The sequence below is a fragment of the Zonotrichia albicollis genome, chromosome 1 (genome assembly GCF_047830755.1).
Source record: "Zonotrichia albicollis isolate bZonAlb1 chromosome 1, bZonAlb1.hap1, whole genome shotgun sequence".
In the NCBI taxonomy this organism is placed as follows: domain Eukaryota; kingdom Metazoa; phylum Chordata; class Aves; order Passeriformes; family Passerellidae; genus Zonotrichia; species Zonotrichia albicollis.
The window spans coordinates 78,435,976-78,459,319 of record NC_133819.1 but is presented as its reverse complement, the minus strand read 5'-3'; the positions used below and the strand labels follow the sequence as shown (position 1 = coordinate 78,459,319).

The 23,344-nt window shown below is 35.4% G+C and overlaps 1 protein-coding gene across 16 annotated transcripts in view; it reads right to left on the bottom strand.

Annotated features, from left to right (window-relative positions):
• The window catches only part of CDH18 (cadherin 18), a 491,833-nt gene that overhangs the window by 174,326 nt on the left and 294,163 nt on the right, over window positions 1–23,344 (bottom strand). For 6 of the 16 annotated variants that reach the window (XM_074545332.1, XM_026791747.2, XM_026791754.2 and 3 more), the window contains one exon: window positions 7,068–7,144. The exons of 4 other annotated variants lie outside the window; for them this stretch is intronic. The gene's annotated coding sequence lies outside the window, so the exon portion shown is untranslated. Of the gene's footprint in view, window positions 1–7,067; window positions 7,148–8,677; window positions 8,763–23,344 lie in introns of those variants that run through there. 6 more of the 16 variants (XM_074545340.1, XM_026791748.2, XM_074545365.1 and 3 more) reach the window with 3 other exon arrangements.

Here is a 23,344-nt window from a genome sequence, read left to right as displayed (position 1 = left end):
TGTGCTAATACTAAAACACACAAAATTATGTTCATTCTTACTCATCTTTTCAGAGCAGAAATACTTATTTTTATTTCAGTTTGCTTTTTACTGTTTTTCCTAAGCTTCTTTTCTCAGGCAGAGAGACAGTTCTTCATTCCAGCAAGGTAGGCTTTTATAACTTTTGTGTTACTCCTTTTTTTTTTCTAGATATGTCACCTCAGTTCTTCCTTAAAAAGTTCTATATTATTCTAGAAAAGTTGTTTTTAATTTAAACAAAGTCAGACCTTACTAATGGTCTTAAGATTCATTTGAGTTTCACACAGTGGACAATTTTCACAAACTAGTTTAAAACTATTTTTATTACTTAAATATTACTTTACTTAAATATTACTTAAATAGCAAACTGTGTTAAATATACTAAACCCACTGATGGCCATAGACTTTGTATATGCAACTTTATTTCATGCTTGTGAAAATTTTAGGTTTCATTCTTGTCCTGACTACTTCACAGGAATGTATAAACAGGTAGATAAACAGAGATTTAATGTTCAAAACACAACACCAGCAAATCCTCAGAAACAGAAGGGGAAGGAGAATCTAGGTTAATCAGTAGGATCATGTCTTAGGTTCTGATTGAGCAAACAAAAAAAGAGTTACTTAACTTTAGGCCTATTAAAGAAAAGCTCATTCACATTAATTGGCTTGTCTGACTAAAACTTAGTTTAAAATGGAACATTTTAAAAATCACATTATTGGTATTTTATGGTGCTAGAAGAACAGCTTCTATGCACAGATAAGATTATAAGTATAAATTCACCAGGAAAAATTAAGAATGCAGAAATCAAGTTTCAAAATAAGTTTGTCTTCAATTATCACAATAGTAGTCTAATGGCAAGTGAAACCTTGTAAGATCACTTTGATATTGTTCATAAATGCATGGTATTGTTCATAAAGGTGCGGTGCATGATACAAGACTTTCTACTGTGAGTTGGAGACTTTCAAGAAATCATTCACAGTGTGCTTAATAGGAAAAAAAATTGGACTGCATTCAGAGAGAGCCTCAAACGGTAACTTGCATGTTTTCTGGAGTTAGCCTTTTTTCTGCAAGTGAGCGGGATGAGGGTTTAGTGCTGTTGAGCATCACTAAATGAGCACCAGAAAAAGAACTGAAGGACTAGCAAAACTGCACTCTCACTTTAATGGAGATGGAAAGCATTTCACAGCAAGAATCCATATCTGGGCAAGGACTTGTATCTCATTCCCATTTTGAGCCTTATTCAACAGTTCTTACACTGTGCTCAGAGAACTCTATTCAAGCAAGTCGTGAGAATGGTGGACAAAGATACCTAAATAAACATGAAAACTATCTTGAACAAGTTTTACTAAGTTATATCCTACTTATGAAAGCAGTCATCCAGCAAAGATACTAGAGAGAGAGTAATTTAAAGAGAGATAGAACAATGAAAAAGAAATTTTAATGTGCAACAGCTTCCCAGTTGGTTTTTTATTCTTTGTGGGTTTTTTTTGTTTTCAAATGAGTCTTGGAATATATAGAATGGAAACAATCAAGACAAATAATAACTAAAATTGTGTACCTATAATTTAATCTGTAACCTGCTACTTTTGATTAAAGTTAATAAATATTTAATTGTCAAAAGTACATGAATTTCCTCATATTCTAACATAGAGCTACTATTACTAGATATGGATTGGGCCGTTTGTGAGACTACTAGGAAAACCTCATCAGCCTTTAAGAATAAAAAGGATTCAGTTATCAACAAGAAACAATCTTCAGCAGAAGACTGATCATTATCAAAAAAAAAAAAACCCCAAAACAAAATCAAACAAACAAAAAACTACCCACAGTGATTAGAAAAGCTTAAAAAGCTAATAAAAGTTCATAATCCTGATCTGATGCAGATTTAATAGTATTAAGGAAGCTTTAAACCTCTTTCTTCTTCATAGAGAAATTGCATAGGAGGCTAAGGCAACTTAGCAAATAGGACACTAAAGGGCTGCTCTTTAACCCCAGCTGATCTTTAACCTCAGGTGACGGCTGATGGAATAAGAGCTTGAACTGCAACTATCTTCTATCCCAAACCCCATCCTATGAGGAAAAACAGCCATGAAATATTTTGTTTGTTTGTTTTCTGAGGCAACATCACTTTTCAAGGAGCAGAACAAAGCTCCATTTATTTTCATGGTTATGAAATCACCTCCTACACACCATCATCACCAGAAACATCATGCAGCTTGCTGTAAATTTTAAACTTGAATACAAGTTTTCTTTTTCTAAAACTCTGAATTGTGAGGTGCTGAATTTATTGGGTTTGTACACATCTTGATATTGAGCAGTCTGTAAAAGATACCTGTGTCAGATTTAAGCAACACTGACAGGTGTTAAGCACTTGTTCCTGACCCTTGCACGAAAATGAAGAGCTCTTACATGATTGTTGCAATAATGCAGATTTGCACATGAGAAGGAAAAGAGGCACATGAAAACATACATACACTGAACAAAATATCCAGTAAGAATATTCCAGTAAAGAATATTCAGTGCTTAATCCAAAGGTAATGAAAAAAAATAATAATGATGAACTAAAACAATTCTGAATTGACACTGATGAATTATTAGAGTAATAATATTTTGTAGTATTTCCCCTAAATAACAGGAAGCAAAAAAGGCAGTTATCTGTTTTACTATTCCAAAGAATCAAATACTCTGTTTTGGTAATCTAAAGAACCTATTTCTATAAGGTATGAAATTTATAAAATAGTGAGTTCTATGTTTTCTAGATTATATTAGCTTTTGTAGCAATTTACCTAATACTTTCTACCACATTTCATGAAAACAGATATTCTTGACTTCTGTTAGTTATACAAATAGAGAGAAAATAGTAAAAAGGAGTTCAATGTTATACTGCACTACAACCATTACTCTTGGAAAACACTGGGGAAAGGACTGAAATTCATTAAACTGCAGTCTTGTCTTCTACAAATGTTTTCATAATCAAGTATATTGATCAGTTTGGACTCCAGATTTTTAATTAATAAAAAGTGTGTTGTGCGGGGTTTTATTTGGATTTTCTATTTCAAAATCTGAGTTTATGTTTTCTTTAGAAACATACAAAGCCCAGTTTAATTAAATAATGTATATATAATTAAAAAGAAAAAGGACAAAAAATAAAGAGGAAAAATGTAATCAGGATTCAAAATATGTCCAACATAACTTCTTGATGTTTACATTTCCAGTTATTCTGTCTGTAAACAGGAAATATGTATCAGAGCAATTCTTTTTGGGAACAGCATCTCTCCAGCTCTGACAGCAAAGGACAGAGCTTCAGCTCCACAATATGACCAGGCATTTGGGTTAAAGGCCAGTGCTGCCTGTATTGTGCTCAGACACCACATGTACACTCACACATGTGTAAGCCAATTTTCTAAGAACTCATCCCAGTGTATTTGCACTATACCAGGGATTTTGTCAATCAGGGACATCTCCCGCTGTAAAAAAAGGTCAAGAACAGACCAATATATAATCAAGAGGCAGAGTTCCACCCTGTTCATTTCAGCATGTGTTCAAACAAATGTCTAAGAAATACAGCCTGCTATGAGGAAACAGGAGTTTAATGCATGAACAAGGACATTTGGTATGTAGTTTTCCCATTTAAAAGAGATTACTAAAGGATAAGTATGTCCTATATATAGACTGCAAGATGCCCTTAACATACCTTGGATAGAAAATCATTCAAATATGCCATGTTCATAGACTACTGAAAGAAACAATTAACTTATTTTAGCAAACAGATAAAAACAAATGCAAAGCACGCATATATGTCAATAATATTTGGTCCTGAACACTACCTAGCCATAATTTCTTCCAGTAAATGTCCTATTAATTTTTACCATACCCTCCAAGTCTTTTGCCTTATATATACATGAAAGAAAGCAAATTTTCTACTATCAGTAACTAAATTTTACCAAAAACTTAATTATATAGCTAAACATCTTGTGGATTGTAGTGAGGTTTTTTCCTCCCTTTCATCTTCAACCCTTCACTGTTTTTATTATATGGACTGTAATAAATCAAAATGTTTTTTTATGCAATCTGGTTATATACATACACAATCTTATTCTAAACACAGGCATTCTAAATACAGGGAAAAATCTCTCTGCATTTCTAAAATTCACTTTCTGATGCACATCTATTTTCTCTTGATAGCAAAGAAAAAACCAAAACAACAACACCACCTCTTCAAAAGCAGTATTTTAGAATAAAGAAGTTATAAACAGGAAGGGTTCCATCTCATCTACTACCACTGCCTTTAGCAATGGTGTTATGAAAGTAAGGTACTAGAGACCACACTTTTTTCTAATTCATTTTTTACTGCATTTTCACCAGGGAAAAAGAAAATGAGACTCCAGGGAAGCTGACTACACATTCTAGTGCTAAGACACAACCTACAAGATGAGAATTGTTTGATATGTAAAAAAATAACTGAAAAAATAACTTACTGAAAGCAAACAATTTATGGTACAGCTCTACTTCTATCTATTTCAACACTCAACCATAAAATCCAATGCATCAAAAATTTACATGTCAAAATATCATGAATCACCAGAATAACATCAACGCAAAAAAAAATCCAGCTCAATTTAGTTTATCAGTATTTCTTAAATAAACACAGTAACAGCTCTGTACTACTGATGTCAATATACTCCCACTCTGCACAATTACAGACCATCAGAACAACTGTTCATCACTGACTGAACACTCTCAGTAATCATGAACCTTCTCATATGCACAGGCAAGGCCTCGAACAGCTAATGTCAAAGTAATCAGTCTTTATCCCTGACACAAACTCATCGTACGTGTTGTGTCCTGAAAAATAATCTTTAGGGAAATACAGGAGAAAATATTCTACATGCCCATAACACAAGTACTTTGTAGCATCTCTTCAAATAAATTCTTTAATAAGAGCATAATTAGTGCCAAGTGCGTAGGAAAACCCTTAGATAGCAACTCCTCTGATCCTGCTAGGCAGGGCAAGATTTTTACAAGTAACCTAGGATCAGAATTTTGTTTCTGACAATAAGATCACCAGCTATTTACTGCTCACAAAATTCTGTTAAAGGGATTATAAACCTTGCAATCGTCATCATTCTCTCCAATATCTTACTGAAATCTTTTGGTTTCACTTCTACGATACTTGCAATTCAGTTGCTGGCTGCTGTGTACAACACAGCCTTGACATTGATTACTAATACAGTATTGCAGCTACATCCCCATAGCAACTTGCTTTCAGATAATTTCTATAAGCCATATTTCTACCAACCACAGGAGATGTCCTATAATATCACAGTAATTCCTAAAATATGCAATATTTATAAAAAAAAAAAAAAAAAAGGCAAAACACGCCACTTATTGTTCCATTAAAATCCCACAACCCTTGTGTAATTTATCAATTTTCTCACTTTTTCAGTTCCGTCCTTCCTCTCTAGCAAACCAGTATTCATCACTCAGCAGCTGAAGCTAGCTTCCATCCAAAACCCAAGGAGACAGCAGAGGAAGGTGTGCAATCCCTCAGAGGCAGAAGTATTGAAACTAAATTTTGAGGATGGAAAAAATTTGTAGCTAGACAAGACAGAGGATTTCCTTCAACACTCCAAAATGGTCAAATTTTTGGTCCACTTCCTCTGGTTTTCCTCTCAATTCCTGCCATCTCAATTCAATATAGTTCACTTGATGGACAGAAAACCCTTCATCTCTTTTAGCTGAATCAGTATTTCTCTGGCTATTGTGCTGCATATGACTTCCCAAGGAAATAAATGAGCGCCAGACGTGGTACAAAAATGAGAGAGAAACATAGCTGACAGCCATAAATATACTAACAGTTAACAAGAAGATTGATTTGACAGAGTCTAATCTGCTTCCTAGGTACATCCACATTAAAAAAAAGAAAATACTCTACTCTCTTTCCAGCTAGTCCTATTCCACTAAAACATGACACTGTTCTTTTAATTTCCTACATGCTGTTTGCTGCTGTAAAAGGATCAATATTCTGGGTATTCAAAAATATGCAGGGAGCAGTTTGTTCCACTGTCACGGGGGTCTTATGGCATTCTCCTTCCCTGCACTTGTGTATAAACAAAATACACTAGAGTATATTAAAGCCATGTTCATATTTTCTCAGCTAACAGAAGAACAATCTAGTGCTATGAACTGCCTCAGCTGCTGTAATATTTTCAATTGTAAAAAAAGTAAAAATTTCATTTTAAACTAATTTGTTCAATAATCAAATTTTTAATGCATTATATACTAAGCGTAAGGTTTAAATGTTTTTCTTGTGTTACTATCCTCAAACAACATTTTAAGTGCATAATACACTCACAAATATGTTTAAATGCTTCTAAGGCCCAGCTTCACTGATTAGAGTTCATTAGGATAGCTCAGCTTCTCACATCCAAATCTATCCTGTAATATACATTATTATATAGTGTTTTTTGCTACAGAGATAGTTTCTGCTGTGGAGAAATTGAAAGCAGTTAACACCTGCATTTTGAAATTGAAATTTTAATTTGACATGAATCAAAAAAGCATTAAAATTAACAGACAAGCATGCTGCAAACAAAGCTGACAGTCATTTTTAGTATACAGCAGAGCAGTGTTTTTAATAGCATGCAAATACTGTTGACAGGCATGTCTTTATTCAATTAGTTCCTAGTTTCCAAGGGCAGAGTAGTGTGCACACATCCAAACTGCATTTTCTAATTTTAGAGGCTTTGTATATTGAATATTTCAAACTACTTAGTATCCAAATCAAATTAAAAGAATGCCACTTAAGGTACTTTTCAGTTCTGGCTTTCAATAATTTACGTTGTATACCTCAACACTGCTCATGACCTGATCCATAATTACATCCAAGCAGATCTCTTGGCCTTCTTTTTGAAGTATTTCAGAGTAGTTATACTTCTAGGTGTGCACATTTTTGTATGCCTCTCAGTATTATAAAAGTTTCATGCCAATCCATCTGCATGTCCTATTTATTTCTGTGGCTAAAATAGCAGGTAAAACTGGCACTTACTGTTCAATGGTTACAGGGCACTTCTCCACTCCTCCTTTTCCAAATGGTTTGCCAAATCAAACCTACTGCCTCCTTAGCTGCTGGGAAACAAAAACAAAAAACCCACACACACGTCAAAATTCAAGGAACTGAGGGAGAGGGTATTTTACTAAAAAAATCTCTTAGGGAAAGGAAAGAGCAGTGTAACAGTGGTATTAAGGCCAACTTTTTCTCATAACAGCTAACAAGAATGTGAACAAAAGATCTCAGGAGAGCTGTGGTGGGACACAGTCAACATCTTTAGGCAACAAGAACAAAAAAATACCAAAAAATTATATTAAAAATCTAAAAAAGAAGCATAAAGCCAGCTCAATTGTTTGTCTTTTTATCAAACTGTGAACTATCAATAACTCAACAATTAATTATATTTTCTAATGCATTCTCCAGTGGTCAACTGTATTAAAGGATTAGCCAAGTTTGTCTACAATCATCAACCATATCAGTATCTTTTTTTTTTATTTGCAAATGCAAATGTTTACACCTGGATACAAAATAAAGCTTCTTTGAAAACACTTTTGCTTTATTTATTTTTTATATAAAACCTGAAAATTTCCCCTGGAGAAAATGCAATTAAAAAAAAAGGCAATTGTAAGAAACACATTTTCTGAAGTACCTGAAAGCTGCTGATTGCTTAGCATTCCCCAGATGTTTGAGTAAGCAATGCAGTGCTAATATTGGCTGCTCAACAGAGTTATTAATAGTTGTGATTCTAGCACAAATAAATTGTACTGGCATTATTCCTATAACACTAGTGTGATGCAGGACCTCCAATTTACAGTAAGCCTCATTTACAAAACACCAGATTAAAAAAATTAAAGTTTAAAGAGTCATTTCAAACATAATATATATTAGACATGCCACTGTGTTGAGCACAATTCTGTTTCACAAGGTATGTAAAATGCATCATGACTAAAACATGAAATAGGAACAGTTTGCTTTCTAAAAGTCAGTATCATTCTCACACTCTTGTCAAGACCACACCAGCTACAAAATGTTTTTTCTATTCACAGCAGCTGGTGGCAATACTGACAGACAACATGAAGACCCCTTCATGTGTTGCACTGCAGAATCACTCCTTACACGCTGCAAAGAGACAGCCTCTGTACTGCAGAGATGGAAATGTATTAAAAAATGTATTAAAAGATGTATTTTTGAAGAGAAACCTTCCCTGCATGAAAGTAGCTATTATTTCCATATTAAAAGCAGAAAAATGAGGCATGCCCAATTTCATGGGGTAAAATCTACATGCAAGCAACAGTCAGATAAAATGAGATCTGAATCTCTACTCATTCTACTTGAGTAACTTTGCACAGGACAGAAACACAGATGAGCTGCTACCAACTTCATATCCTTGCCAAGCTACAATTAAATTTTTATCTAGAAAATAATTTTTTTTAAGTTATTTTTCATTGGCAGTAATACTTTTTTCAACTTTCTGTTATTCACATTTGTATTCTTGCACTGCAGGAAACCTGATTTTAGAGATGAGAGATCCTGTTAAAAAAAAAAAAAAGCCTCTTTTCTGAAGATAGAGTACTTAATCAGGTGCTTAATTAATTTGCCTTCCTCACCTATTTCAATTTAATGTCATAATTCTCATCTCCAGAACGACACCTGCCAGTACAGGTGTTTTACTTTGCATTTCTGTGTGTGCTCCTGCAAAATGAAAACGGAGTTGGAGTCAGGACAAAATGGAGGGGCACAAACCAAGACATTATTGGAGTTGTTCCATGCTCTGATTCCCAAGGCTACTCCAGGGAAAATAAAATATTATTGCTACAATATTTTAGAAGAGGCCTGCGAAAAAAGTCAAGGAATAGAAAGGGTGAAATACTTTTCTATCTTTTTTTATCAGAACCCCTAGAGAGAAAAAGCCAAAGGAATTTGCAGATCACCAACAAAAAAACAAAAGAGGAAAAGTAAGGCCATGGGGCTATGGACCAGTTTTGCCATTAGATCACAGGGAAAAGCACAAGCGAGATATGCTGCAAGACTCCTGTCTTCTACTGTAGATAACACTGAGTGATTATAAGAAAGGTGGTGACAAATCTTTTACTAGGGCCTGTTGATATCAAAAAAAGGATGGTGATTTGAAACTAAAAGAAGGTAAATTTAGACTGGATGCAAGGAAGAAGCTTTTTACAATGATGTGGTGAAGCACTGGAACAGGTTGTTCAGAGAGGTTGTGGACGCCCTACCTCTGGAAACATTCAAGGTCAGGTTGGATGGGACTAGTGAAAAAAGCATGCCTCATTCCATCAGTGACTGTAACTATGCTTGTTTCAATCAAATAGAGAAACATTCACCTTCTCACAGTGACAGCAAGAGAGATGAGTTTATAACTTTGTTTAAAAGCATTAGGGTAATTCCTGCAGGTTTTTGGGTTCAGGTCAGTGATTTTTCTGTTTGTTCTAAAATGAGAATGGGCTCCACAATTTCTACTAGACAATATTGCAGCATCAAGCATCATCTGTCTAGTTTTTAGAACAATCCACTAACTTTGCTTATTTCTCTCTGGTCTCCAGCTTGCCTTCCTCATCCTGCATCCTTTCTTTTTTGTGTGTGAGTTTATTCATGCTACTGATATACTTACTAATCAAGACTAGACACTTACCCTCCAGAAATGGCTTAGATTTACCAGTGTATATTTTATTCCTGGGCAGAAATAAAAATCTTATAAAATGATTTCAGATAGCCATTACTATATTTGAAAATATTAATGTGTTGTATCTCTTAAAAGATGCTGAATGCTCTGTACTCCTACAGATGTCTTTCATAATCTTGCAATTTGTGTAATTTTTAATGAAGAATATAGTTAGTATGAACTGTCCATCTGCTTTGTATCATTATTAATATTTTCTCAATTGTTCTGTTGAAAATTACAGTGTAGCATCACAAATCCAGTTACAATACCCCTAATTATAATCTCTGCTGACAGAATGATCCAAAATGATCCTCTGGAAGTCTAAAACATTTATAAAATGTGGGCACAGGAGAAAGGAAAACAGTTTAACTAACAGATGTATTTTCAGTGCTTGCTGAGGAAAGATTGATTATATATTCATCAGTCCTGCCAGTGACTGACAGAGGTAACTTTTAGGAAACAACTTCTGGGAATCAAATTAAACTGCTGAAATGCTATTTCTGAAAAGGTTATTTAGATTATTTCTTAAGTCATGTCTCCCACTATACAGAAGTTATTATTACTAGGGAGAAACAAACACTGTATGTGCTTATTCCTTTCACTTATGATTAAAGAAAAAAACAAGTGTCTGAAACAATTCAGTACATCTTTTGACCAAGTGCTAGATAAAATAGGGTGCAATCAAAGCCTTGACTTGAAAAGTGAGAGGCTTCATTCCTTGAGTGGCTTCAGTAATTGCAGCAGACTTACTGGCGAAACGGGCTAAAGCTCATGGTACAGAGCAGAACACACAGCACTAAATTTTGTGGTCTGCTACACACCCCTGAGCAGAGCAAGGAGTTATATTTAACTCATATTCCAGTTGTGCCAACAAAAAAGCTCCTGGCAGATTAAGAAAAGAAGTAAAGTTCAACACTACCTTCTGTGTCTTGAAGAAAATACAAGATACAGATAACAATTTAAAATAATATGACATATATTATCAGGTAAGTTTGCAGTGAGCAAAACAAGGTTTTTCATTTTTCTCTAATTCTTGCCTGAAATACAGCAGAGTAAGATCACTAAGATCATTTTCCTTTAGCAAAGCTTAAGGTTGGAAGCTTTCAGGTCTCTGTTAGGTGCTTACATCCCCCAGTGTGATGTTCTTGTTTCTATACTTAGCTGGAATCCCACCGAGCAAATGGATTGCATGTGCAAGTGCGGAACAAAGTCAGGCTTTTAGTGTGACAACTTTTCTCCCTCCACTGGCTGGGAGAAAGGAAAAAAGATTTGAAGTATAAAAGAATAACTATAAATCATTTCAGGGAATATATTTGCCATGCAAATGTGCAGCAGGTTTTAGAAAGCCATTATCTAAGGGTTACACATAATCAACATTAACTATAGGCTTACACAACATAAAAACATTAAATTTCAAGTACAGGAAATAAGCAAGTCACTTACAAGCTAAGTAAGTCACTTAACTCTCTTTTCAGTGTAGTTTAGTCACTGTGTGAACAGAAAAAATAAAATTAGCTACCATCTGACATCAGTATTTTTAAATTCTCAGAGCAAGGGAAAAAACCAAAGTACATTGATGTAAAGTAACCTCTGAAACCTCCAGGCTGTTTTTGCATTCCATGCACAGCAATCTTTAAACCCAATGGCACTTTGGTGCCCTATGCTATGACACTGAGACATGAGCACATGGTGCAGGCAGACTTCTAACTCCATGGATATAACACCCACATGGCCTAGAAAACCTGTGATTTACAACACTCTAATAGAAATTCAGGCAATGGTCTACAAAAACTTTCTATGAAATGACACAAACCCAACATATTTCTGATTAAGTATTTTGCCTTGAGGCAAATATGACTTCTGCAGCTCTGTCTTTTTTTGAAAACTAGTCTTCAGGAATCACAGGCCTCTTTTTCCAATGGTAAAGTCTGGAGTAAGGAAGACATTGGTGGAAGAGAACCATATTAGGGAAAGTTTAAATAATCTGAACATACTTAAACCCATGAAGTCTGATAGAAAGCACCCACAGTTATGCTGGGTTATTGTGTAGCAACCAGAAGAGGTTCTTGAAGACTAAAAGAAAGCAAATATCACTCCAGAATACAACAAGGCCAAGGGGAGAGATCCAGGAATCCATAGCCTCATCAACCTCACTTCCACCACTGGGATGGAGCATCTAATACTGGACAATATTTCCAGAAACGTGAAAGACAAAAAAAATTATCTGGAGCAGTCAGCTGGATTTATGAAGTGGAAATTGTGGTTAACCATCCTGATTCCCTTCAATAAATGAGGAGACCAGCTTGATGGCTGAGGGGGGAGCAGTGGGTGTTGATTACTTCATCCTCATCAGGGAGGCTTTTGACACTGATGTAACATCTTCACAGACAAGCAGAGGAAGTATGGGTTATGTAAGTGCACTGAGGTGGATTGAAACCTGGCTGATGGGCCAGGCAGAGAGGGTTGTGGTGAGCAGCACAAAGTCCAGCTGGAAGCCAGTGCTGTACCCCAGGTGCCACAGCACAATTTAGATCTTCATAAATGACCTGAAAAATGGGACATAGTCCACTCTTCTGGAGATTGCAGCTGATATAAAACCAGTGGTGGGTGTGGGGAGCCGAGATGAACCAGATGGCTGTACTGCCACTCAGTAGGATGTCAACAGGCAGGGGAAATGGATAGAGAGCAATGCCAGGAATTGCAGCAAGAAAAAACACCAAGTCCTGCAACTGGGGAGGAATATGTTCACACAAATGACAGATCATTCACAGAAAAAAAAATATTTAATGCCCAATTCCCTTAGGCTGGTGTACAGAAGTATGGTATATGCTATAAGTATGCTAGATGGTCTCTTGTGAACTGTTATGCTTGAATTCAAACACAGGAAAGTAATGGTTTCTGCTGTTCTAAGAGGGTTTTTTTTGTCACATATTGAAAGTTTTCAAGTGAACAAAATCCCTCTGGCAATGAATGCTAATGAATATAATGATTCATGTAATGACATGACTTAGCTTTACCCTTCAAGAGCCAGTGCTGCTCTGTCTACAGACCAAACATATGCATTCTCCTGATACAGAAATTGTAAACTAAATGTGCAGCCTTGCAGGGAATTCCAGGGACTTGTCCACAGGTAAAATTTTCTATATAGCTCTGATGATGCAAACCCTTAGTGAAAAATAGACTATATGGCTGAACAAAATGATTTCTCTCTATCATGGATTTTAAACCTTCAAGAAAATATTGTGCCAAGAAAGGGATTGGTGAACAGTTCTGATATCAAGAGTACAGTTAGACAGTAATTCAATCAAAATTCTTCAATCTCTCTGTGTAAGTTCTTCAGAATTAGACACCTAACACGGTTCAGGCAGGCATTTTCAGCAGTAATGCCAATAAATAAGCACAAACTGGTAATTTCTTTATCAAGTTTTTTGCACATTTTCATATATCATGAACACTTGTTGCTGTTTCTTGTGCTCCTGTTAGTTTACTTTTACATTATATGTAGATAAGGGTGATCTCAGCACATAATACATCTGGTCCCAATGAAATATTATAATTCAGTTATTCTACAGAGATCTTTGCAACACACAGTTTTAAAGTACAGATTGTTAGACAGTCTTCACTTATATGCAAAGACCACCATACGAGGCCACCAAGTGTGCTTTGTAAATTACCTTACAAAACCTTTTGAGCAAGTGTAATTTGATGTTTAATACAAGCAGAAACAGTGTAAGATTGCCTGCCATTTTGACATCATATATATAATTCAGTTCAAGGAATAAGGAACAAACTATTTGATGCAAGGCTTGTGCAGCAAGGATACTGCAACACTCCTCACTTTAGCTTAATAAACTATGTGGTCTAGACTGTTTTGAATGCTATAGACAGATGCAAGCACTTGAATTTAACCTTAACTTTGCTTTTGTTAGGTTTGATTAGTGGCAACTGAGTAACAGAAGCTTTAATGTGTCTAAAGTCTATGAACTGGGTCCTGGAACAGCCTAACAAGAACTCCAGACAGATTTCTTCCTCCTTCTCTGAGGCTGCAGTGAGGATGGATATACAAAGGTGATACTACAGGGCCAATGGAAACAGAAGCATCTCCTAGTGACTGCTGTTGACCTTGAGGAACCTCTGGAATGCAGTAAGATTTTCTGGTAAACACTTAAGCCTCTACCTTTATAGAAGTATAACTGTTATAGATTTTGCATTGAGGTTTGACATCTAGATGCTTTAGAGCAAATAATGGAATTATAAATGGCAGTAAAGGTTTAAATCAGCTGCAAATATTATTCTTTCACACTAATATCTACTTTCCCTAAAACAGGATTTACTTCAAGGATTCAGAAAAAGGTAAGCAAAAACTTGTTAATGGACATAGTCAAAGCTGGCTTTTTAAAATAATTTCAATCTCAAATGCACAATTGTTGTCTTGACAGAAGCATTTCTACAAAAAATGTCAATCAGATACACAAAAATTAAATATTATCATTTTTTGTATATAGCAGGAAGAAATCCTTTTAAAAATGTTCTTCAGTGGTGTAAAGTTTTCAAAGATGTTTGTGTAAATCCACAAACCATATACTTACAATCTCAAAGTTCTTACATCCTACATTTACAAGTGCTGCAATGCAGAAAGAAAGGACTACTCATATAAATTCAGGCTTGAATAATTAGGGGACAGGCTCTAAAATAATTCAAGATTATTTTAATAAAGATCACTTAGATAATAACTAAATAACATTATATAAGGTAGAGCTAAAAAATGCTTTCCTGTTGCTAGAAAAGACCATCTGCAAGGATAATTAACTCACAAGGGTGGCTAACTGGGATAGTTTACTACGCACAATTAGTCATTAAAGAGGTTAAGTTCTCTTAGTCCTGCTTTCTTATTTTTTCCTTATTATTTTATATTGCTGCACATTTTTCCACTAAACAGTAACCTTCATTAATTTGCCAGTGTTTTCCATGCAGTCCTAAAATCACATGAAAAATAGAGATCTGCAAGGAAGATAGTTCAGTGACTTGACATGGTGCTCTTCAATGGCAGTCACCATTCTAATCTCAAGGATGTGGAAATGGCTCCTGTTTTTATGTTAGGAAACTGCCATTTCAAACAACAGATGAGTTTCCTTGTATATTCACTGTATTGCTTCCCTTTTCTTTGCTACAGCTATCACGCAACCTGTTCCTATTTAAACAGTGTGCAAATCAGATGGAGGAACCTGGTAATGAGTTTTCTTTTTAGCTGAACACAGAGTTGCAGTTGGGATGCAAACAAGATATTGGTTTGAATGTACACCTTGGAAGTTAACCTATCCTTCCTCCTAGTGTATATTCTAACACAGAGATAGCCCTGAGAAAAAGCAAATGCTTTTGCTCAAACGGTTTCCCAAATAAGGATCTTTAGACATTATGTTCATAATTTGTGATCAAAAAGAAGGGACAAAATGTTGACCAAAGACTTGAATAGCCAGTAACAAAATATGCTGGGGAAAAAAAAAAGAAAAAAAAAAGAAAATAGCTCCTTTTTTCAATACAACTTCTGTGGTGCTTAGAAGAGAGATATCTGCATACATACCTCAAATAATTAAAGTACACACAATAAAACAAAAAATTTTACAAAAAAAACCCAAAACCAGAACAAAACAAACAAACAAACAAACAAAAAAAAACCCAACAAAACACTACCCTGCAAAATGTATTCATTTACCTCTGTATTATGTACCAATTCACAATTGTTTAGTTGATTTTTAAGTTAATAGGGAGGGGCTGCCATTCCTCTCTTAAATATTTTAACTCCATCAATTTACCCCCAAGCCTGAAAAAAATAAAACACACAAAGCTTGCTCCAGCTTCTCTTGCTGTCTGGGTGGGTCTCTCTATAAAGTGATTCTCCATCACTGAAAATCATTATCTATTCTAATGTCAGGACCCAGAGCCTTATAGCTCAACAGAGTAAAATAATTTCAATCTTAATTTCCCTCATAGGACAGATTCTAAAGGCATTCACTGTTTCTACCAAACATGTAATTCTCACTGATCCAGAAAACCATTCCTTGCCCACAGCTTACATCCCTTTTAGAGCTGGACATTCCCATCTCTCAGTATAACTGAAAGATAAATGCCCTTGAATTGTACAGCCATGTTTTTGCATCTGTGACTGAAATTGTTCAGGAAAAGAATTTGACATCCTTTTCGCAAAAGCCAGAGAGGCTGATGGTTCACACAGCATGAAGCTGACTTGAACTCAATGAGAAAATCGTCTGCCAATTTCAAAATCTTCCCAACCATCGACTAACTCCTCCTCTCCACTCCACCCTCAATGATTACTGCAAAGTAGTTGAGTCAATCAATCAAGTTTACCATTTTGTAAGAAGTTATTAGAGGATTCTCAGGTACACCACACCCTGACTATCATGTCTGAAAGTCATTAGCCTGCAATATTTTGAGCAAAACAATGCAAACTGAAAATTGCAGAATAAACAAGAATAAAACTGTAAAAAAATAATTATCACATGCTGCTTGATGTTAGAATAGCCCTTCAATATGTATAATATAAGACTATTTCTGGTTTCATCTATGTTTAAATTATATTCATTCCATGGAGGGCATGTTGTTAGAAAATTTCCATTCACTTATGGAACTAAGTTTCATTGGCTTCAAAGTATTTATTTCCTCTCAACTGTATCATTACTTTCATGTAACTGTCAGCTGAATATGCTCAAATATGTAATTTTAGGCTGTACTACAAAGAAATCTGTAAATAGGACATCTTCCCAGCAGATTTTTTAACTGACAGCTAATGGGAAGTAAAATTATAGCTACAGTCTGATCCTCTGTCCTGCACAAAGTCTTACAATAAATCTCGCAGTAAGGTCACCTCCCTCAGTCCATCTCAAGGTAGAAAACAACAACACCACAGCCATTAATGTGTCCCTGGCTATAATTTTGACAATTTTGACAGTCAAGCCTCTAAGGTTTATCAAGATGCTGCTGAAGTTGCAGTTAACAACACATAAAAATTTATATTTCCTCTACTTCAGTATCAACAATTATCAATAAATTTCTATAAATACTTCTTTCTTTTAATTGGCATAAATAATGCTTATACTCCTTTACTGACATAATATAAATACATACATGTACTTCAGGCACATCAAAAGAAATTAAGTTTTATCTACAAAATTGTTAAAGGCTGGACACTAAGTACAGTACAATCATTAGAGTTAAAGGGAAACAGGCCTGTTTTGTTCTTTATAGAGAAATAAACCTCTAGCTATTATTTATGTATTTCCTTAGAGCCCAGAGTTCCTAGCAAATTAGCAGCATTGGAATATTTTGTCCAGATAAGAGTACTCAGTTGACTGGATTAAATAAAAAACACAACAAACCAAATCAACAAAAAAACCTCAATGCCTCTGTTAAAATCCATGTCAGCCTTAATTACTACTGGGAGTTTATTTATTTATATCCTCAGATATTCAGATATTTTACTAGAAAGAAAACACACTTATACTGCTAGAAAAATTAGTGACTAAGAATGCTTACTGGAAATTCATTTTCAAGTTAACTAGGAATATTTTTGTTATTTCTTTCTGTTTAAATTGTGCAGTGAAATGACAAAGTGATATTAAAATCCTGGGTCTACTTCCAATAAAGTCATAATTTTTTTTTAATAAGAATGGAGGAAATGGTTTTTACTTAATGATGTTCTGATGTAACAAAAATATTTGTCATACAAAATGCTGTATTGATCTTTGAGCAACTGTGAAAAATCAAAATATGGTCAAAACCCCAGCACTGTATGATTGGTTTTCATTCCATTAATTTGTGGACCCATCATAAATAATTAGCAAATATTGAATTTTTTTGACAGTACAGTGCAATTCAGAAAATGTCAGAAGCATCTTCAGTGCTTATCTCGGTATTTCTGCATAGAGCATTTTTCTGAAAAACAGAAGGTAAAACTCAGGAGCTCCTAACAAGAGCTTTTCCATACATCTTCTGTTATTTGTGCTAAAAACAAAGTGGCAGTGCTGCATTTCAGTTTCTATCTTTTTTTTTAGAAATACAGTAAAGTTTCACATTCAAACAATAAAGCAAACTTTAAGATTAAAAGTTAGGTACTTTAAATATTTATTTTATACTCATGACTGTTTTGGTTTTCGGGTTTTTTTGACAGTCAATCTTATTTTAAGCAGTGTCCAAAGAGCAGTATAGTTATGTAGTCTCATGGGACCTCTTTTCAAAGTAAGGACAAGGAGATCAGGTTATTCAGGTGCTTGTCCCGTCACGTTTAGTATATCTTTAATGTGGAGATTGCATATGGGAACTGGCAATCCCGTTCCACTGTTTGACTCTTCTCATTATATTTATGTTTTTTCTGACCAAAATTTCTCATGCAGCAGCTGTACCCATTGTATTTTGCTATTTTTTCATGCACCATTAAGAATCTATCTCCATCTTTGTACACTTCCCTGTCATTTAGTATCTGAAGAGAAAAATAAGACCCTCCCTGCAGCTTATCTTCTTAGGACTGTACAAACCCAGCTCTCTTAACCTCTTCTCATTCATTCTGTACTCCGATCACCCCCACCATCTCAGTAGCTTCTTCAGTTTGCTCCAAGACATCAACGTATTTTATGTAAATGGGTGCTCAAACCACACACAATACTCCAGATCAGTCCCACAAGTGCTTAATAGAGTTAGAGGTTTATCCCCCTTGGCCTACTGGCTTCTTTCTTACAACTATTCTGCAGAATGCAATTGTCTTTCTTTTCTTGGCTTTCTTTACCAAGACCTGCCCATGACCTTCTCTGCAAAGACGTTTTCTGCCCTGCTGGCACAGAGCCATACTGCTGCATGGCAGATTATTCCAGCCCAGATCCAAGACTCAGCATTCACCTTTGTTGAAATTCATGAACTTTTTGTCAGCTTGACCTTTTTCATGTCCTTTGTCATTAAATCCTCTGCCCCACTGGAGCAATGGGCCCAATTTTCTTAGGCTGCCTTTTGCTGCCAATGTAGTCACAAAAGTCAGTCTTGTTTCTTTTATAGATCTTGATCCAACTGAGCTACTGCTTTCCTAACATCACCTCTACACGCTTGGGCAATGCCTCTGTTGGAAATAACCAGGAAGCCCATCCCAGATTCTACCTTCTGTGTACATTCTAGTTTTGCTCATCTTCAGGCAAGATTCTGCTGTTCACTCCAATGGGTCTTCTGCAACACCTGTGTGGCTTCTTTCTGCACACTGGCATAGACCACTCTAACTGGTGATATTGTCTTTAAAAGGTCTATCAGCTCCCCATGGTGCTTCTGTTCTCCAGATCAGACTCTTACGGGATCCTGCCAAGAAGATTCCTGAACAATCCAAAGGTGTTTCTCCCCAAGTCCATGTAATTCTATTTGCCTTGGTAATTTTGTTTTTTTTTTTTTTAGAATTTTAAATTTTGCAGTCTTGTGGTCACTGCAATTAAGGATCCTTCCTATCTTTAAATTGCTTGCACTCTGTCATGCTATGTTGCCCTTCCAGCAGATACCAAATTTGGTAATATTTTTCTATGATTTTCCTAGTCACAACACTTCCTTAAGCTGGTCAGAGAATTTTTCTACTCTCTCCTTTTTAGCATGTGGTTTGTAGCAGATGCCTTCCACTACAGAACCAAGGCTGGTCTGTCCCATGGCCATTACTGATGCTGTGGAACAGCTCTTTAATGGCTTGTGACTGCACCAATGTGAAGCTCTGTGCAATCAAGCCACTCCTTAGCACAAATGACTACAGCTACTGATAACATAAAATGCCACAGTGCTCATTTGCTATGAAAAGAACTATTCCTGCACTAATTAACTTGCCTGAACCTCAAAGACTGGTCTAGCTTCCAAACACTTTTGCAATTCAAACAATTCATTTTAATACTACAACTGTATGGGAATAGAAACCTCAGGTGCTGGTTTTTTTCTTTCTTTTTGATCCACAGCTTAAATACCATGAAATCACATAGATTTTTTTCTTGTCTCTCAGTGGATAAAAACATTAAACCTTTCAAACCTATTTCACATAGAATATGACAGGTAACATTTTACTCAGAGGTGTCATGGTTAAACACAAGTGACATTTTTATCTGCTTCTATGTATGACTAAAAGATACAGAACCATTCATTTAATCTAAACTGGTTTGTTAAATCCTACCAGGTACATCACTTACCTAAACCAACTGGCTTTTTAAAATTTGTTATACCCCTTTATTTTCTTTTATTCACTCAACCCCCTCAAGTGGCAGGCAGATGGTCAGCTAGAGAAATAAAAAGGATGATGGAGGTTTAGTTTTGGTGGTTTGCCTTTTTTTACAAAAAAAATATTTTTCAGTATAAATATAATTGGGATGCAAAATTTGGATTTGTGTAACACAGGGGAATAAATAAAAGGCAATGTAAATGGCAATAAATAAATGCCCCACTGTATCTTTATACTGTCTCATACACTGCATATGCAGATATTCTCCCATGAGAAGCACACATAGATTTTTTTTTCCAGCTTCTCTTTCATTCTGTTTTGCACACTAATTTAAAAATACTGATGCCTTTTGAATAGAAATATGAATTATCAAGATGGTGACTTTTGATGCCTGAAAGTTTTTGTAACTCTTAAAGAAGCTAAGCTAACCCAGAGCACTAAATTATCGGAGGTCAGCTTTTTGAGAAAAATAAAAAAGACGACTACTTTGAATTTGGTTTCTGAGTCTGGAAAGTACAATTAAATAATGTTTTAGATCCTTCTTGCATGCTAAAGGAAATATCCTCTTGCTGATATTTTTAAATTTAAGCTAGAATTCTAAAATAAATTTTTCGTTGCCAGAAACTGGAGCTTAAGAAAGCACACATAACAGGGGAAGGAAGCATTGATGGAATGTTTTTCTCTCACATTTTCAGGAGCTGACTAGCCTATAGGCCAATAGCTTCCAGAAAAGCTATTTTAAAATAAAAAATAAGAGGAACAGAGTGAAAGAATGGAAAAAGGCTACAAAAGTGAAAAAATGTTTATAAAAAATGTATAAACACATTAGTTCCTCCTTTATTCTCAGGGTAGCCCCATATTTAATTTGCTGTTCATTCACCTGTGCAGGCTGGAACATATAGTCTCAGTCTTTGCTGTTTGCTTACATTCTGTCTCGGATGACCAAGACCCCCTGCATATGGATCTGCAGCTTGCTGTCATATAAATATTTGGTCTGTGGACTGGACTTTGCAGCTGGTCCAAAGAGAGAGTGACCATGGCCACGGTTTTAACTGCACCCAAAATACATGTTTAGATAAGACAAGTCTACTCGGAACTCTAAATCCAGAACTGGTGAATCCCATTAAGATCTTCCCTGGGGTTCTGCAGCACCTTCAGAGGCATTGTTTGTGGATAAGAAGCATGGTGATCACGTTTGAGGAAGCTGTATTGATTCAGCTCAAAAATGTTAACTAGGGAGAGAAGGATCATTACAAGTGAGCTCAAATAAAGCTGGGACTGTAACCAAGGATGAAAGAAAAATTATTTTGTATGCTCTTCAGTGCACTTTTTTACCATATCTGCTAAGGACATAGCCATAAGCAAATCACCTCAGTGTGACTTTTGAGTCCACAGATAGTCTTATTTATAATGAACATAACTTGCATGGCTTTAAATTTTCAGTAGAAAGCAGTGATCAATAATAAGCTCACAGAAGAAAATAAAATTATCTTGCATATACATTACTTGATGAAATACATTGACTTTTTCAAATAATAAGGAAACTTATCAAAAGTGAGATGCAAAGTGTAGCAACCATGCAGAGAGGTCAAATTATGTAGGCTTAGCCTTCTGTGTGTTTGCTTCTTTGGACTCACTCTAAATTACAGAAATAAAAATTAATAATTTATTGTACCTATACAGGAATACAAGTTCTCATTCAGCTAAGCTAGCACACACTTCTTGTGGTTTGCTTTATTTTGAAAATGTTTATAAAATATTAACAAAGGCATCAAAAGAAAATTTTAAAAAAAAGCAGTGTTATTTTTAGGTCTTTGATATACTCACTTGAACACTCCACAATAAGTAAAGGGTAATGCTAACCATGTTTTCCCTGCTTAGAAAAGATTCACAGTGACTTGGCCATAATCACATCCACACGAGTAAGAAAATTTTATCTTGTTCTTAAGGCTCACCACTAAGGCAAATTTTAGAAACAATAGTGTTCATTTGTCCTTCTTTGAGGACAAATTTCACAATCTGCTGCTGCCATAATTCCAGAAACAAGGTATATGTAAAACAAAAAAATTCCTTCAAGAGGCAAACAATATTTTTCTTTGCTTTAACTTTAGCTTTTCCCTAGATTGTATCCTGTAACAGAAATAAATATTTGTTTTGTCGTCATAATATCTCTTTAACATCTAAGTCTGCATAACACCAAAGTAAATAATCATGTTGCAGGACAACACCAGAAAATACAACAGCACACAAGATTCTGTTCATGTATTAGTCTAGCTCACAAAACGAGTTCAAGACAAAAATATCCTCCATCAGAGAACCCATCCCCTCTCTGCAGCTTTTCTTATGTGCATTCATCATATATGGCTTTAATTTGGGTGACAGCTGCTGTGAAATGAGGTTATTAGAGAAATATTCTCAGAAGTGATGCTACTTGCTGAGAGAAAACAGCATGGTATTTTTGCTTATTTGGACAAAGCAAAGTATCTTGTGTGTGTAATACAAATTCACCAAAGTTCTAAAACATAGATATAAATAACTATTTGTTTGGATTAATGTCAATTACTTCAATAGGCTGAAAGAGTCCTTCAGATTTGGCTGTACAGAACAGAGAATACTGAATCAAACTAAAATTGGAATCTCTCTATGTACAACAGCACCTGTCTCCTTGTTGTCCACACACATAATAGTGGAAAACATGGACCTGGGAAAAGGTCACAAGAGAAGGAAAAAGTACACATTTTAATAAGCCACTTATTTATATCTGGACATGTACAAGTTTCTATCCATCTATGTGTATCCATTATATATTCTACATCAATTTTATTCAGGTTTTGCCTTCACACTGTATTTGTATTCCTGCATATAAATAGCTTTTCTGTACCTTAGACTACTATTCTCAGTGGTCTCTCTCCCATTTCTTCCATTCAAATAGAGCAGAAAATATAGGAGCCCTCTGCATTTGAACTGGAGGGCTCATTTACAGGAATATGTAATTGAATTAAAGATACACTTTTTCTAGTTAATTCTGATAAAGTGGTTCAGTTGGGACTGCAGCACGCATTTCACCCACAGCGAACCCTGCTGCACTTTTGGCAACAGAAGGTTCAGCACAGGGTTCATCCTCCTTCCTCAGGGGGTTGGGTCTTAAAATCAGAACCCTGGATAAAAAGGGGTTTCTTCCACTGAGATCCACCCCAGGTCATTTAAAACCTGTCCATTGTTAGTCATTTCAGGAAGCTGAATGAGCAAAACAAATCCTTAGCCTGCTTCAGCAGTGACCCTTTCTTATGAGGGTGTGGGAGTCACTACTACAAAGGCAGCACAGTGTGAGCAGACTGAGGCACAGACCTCTTA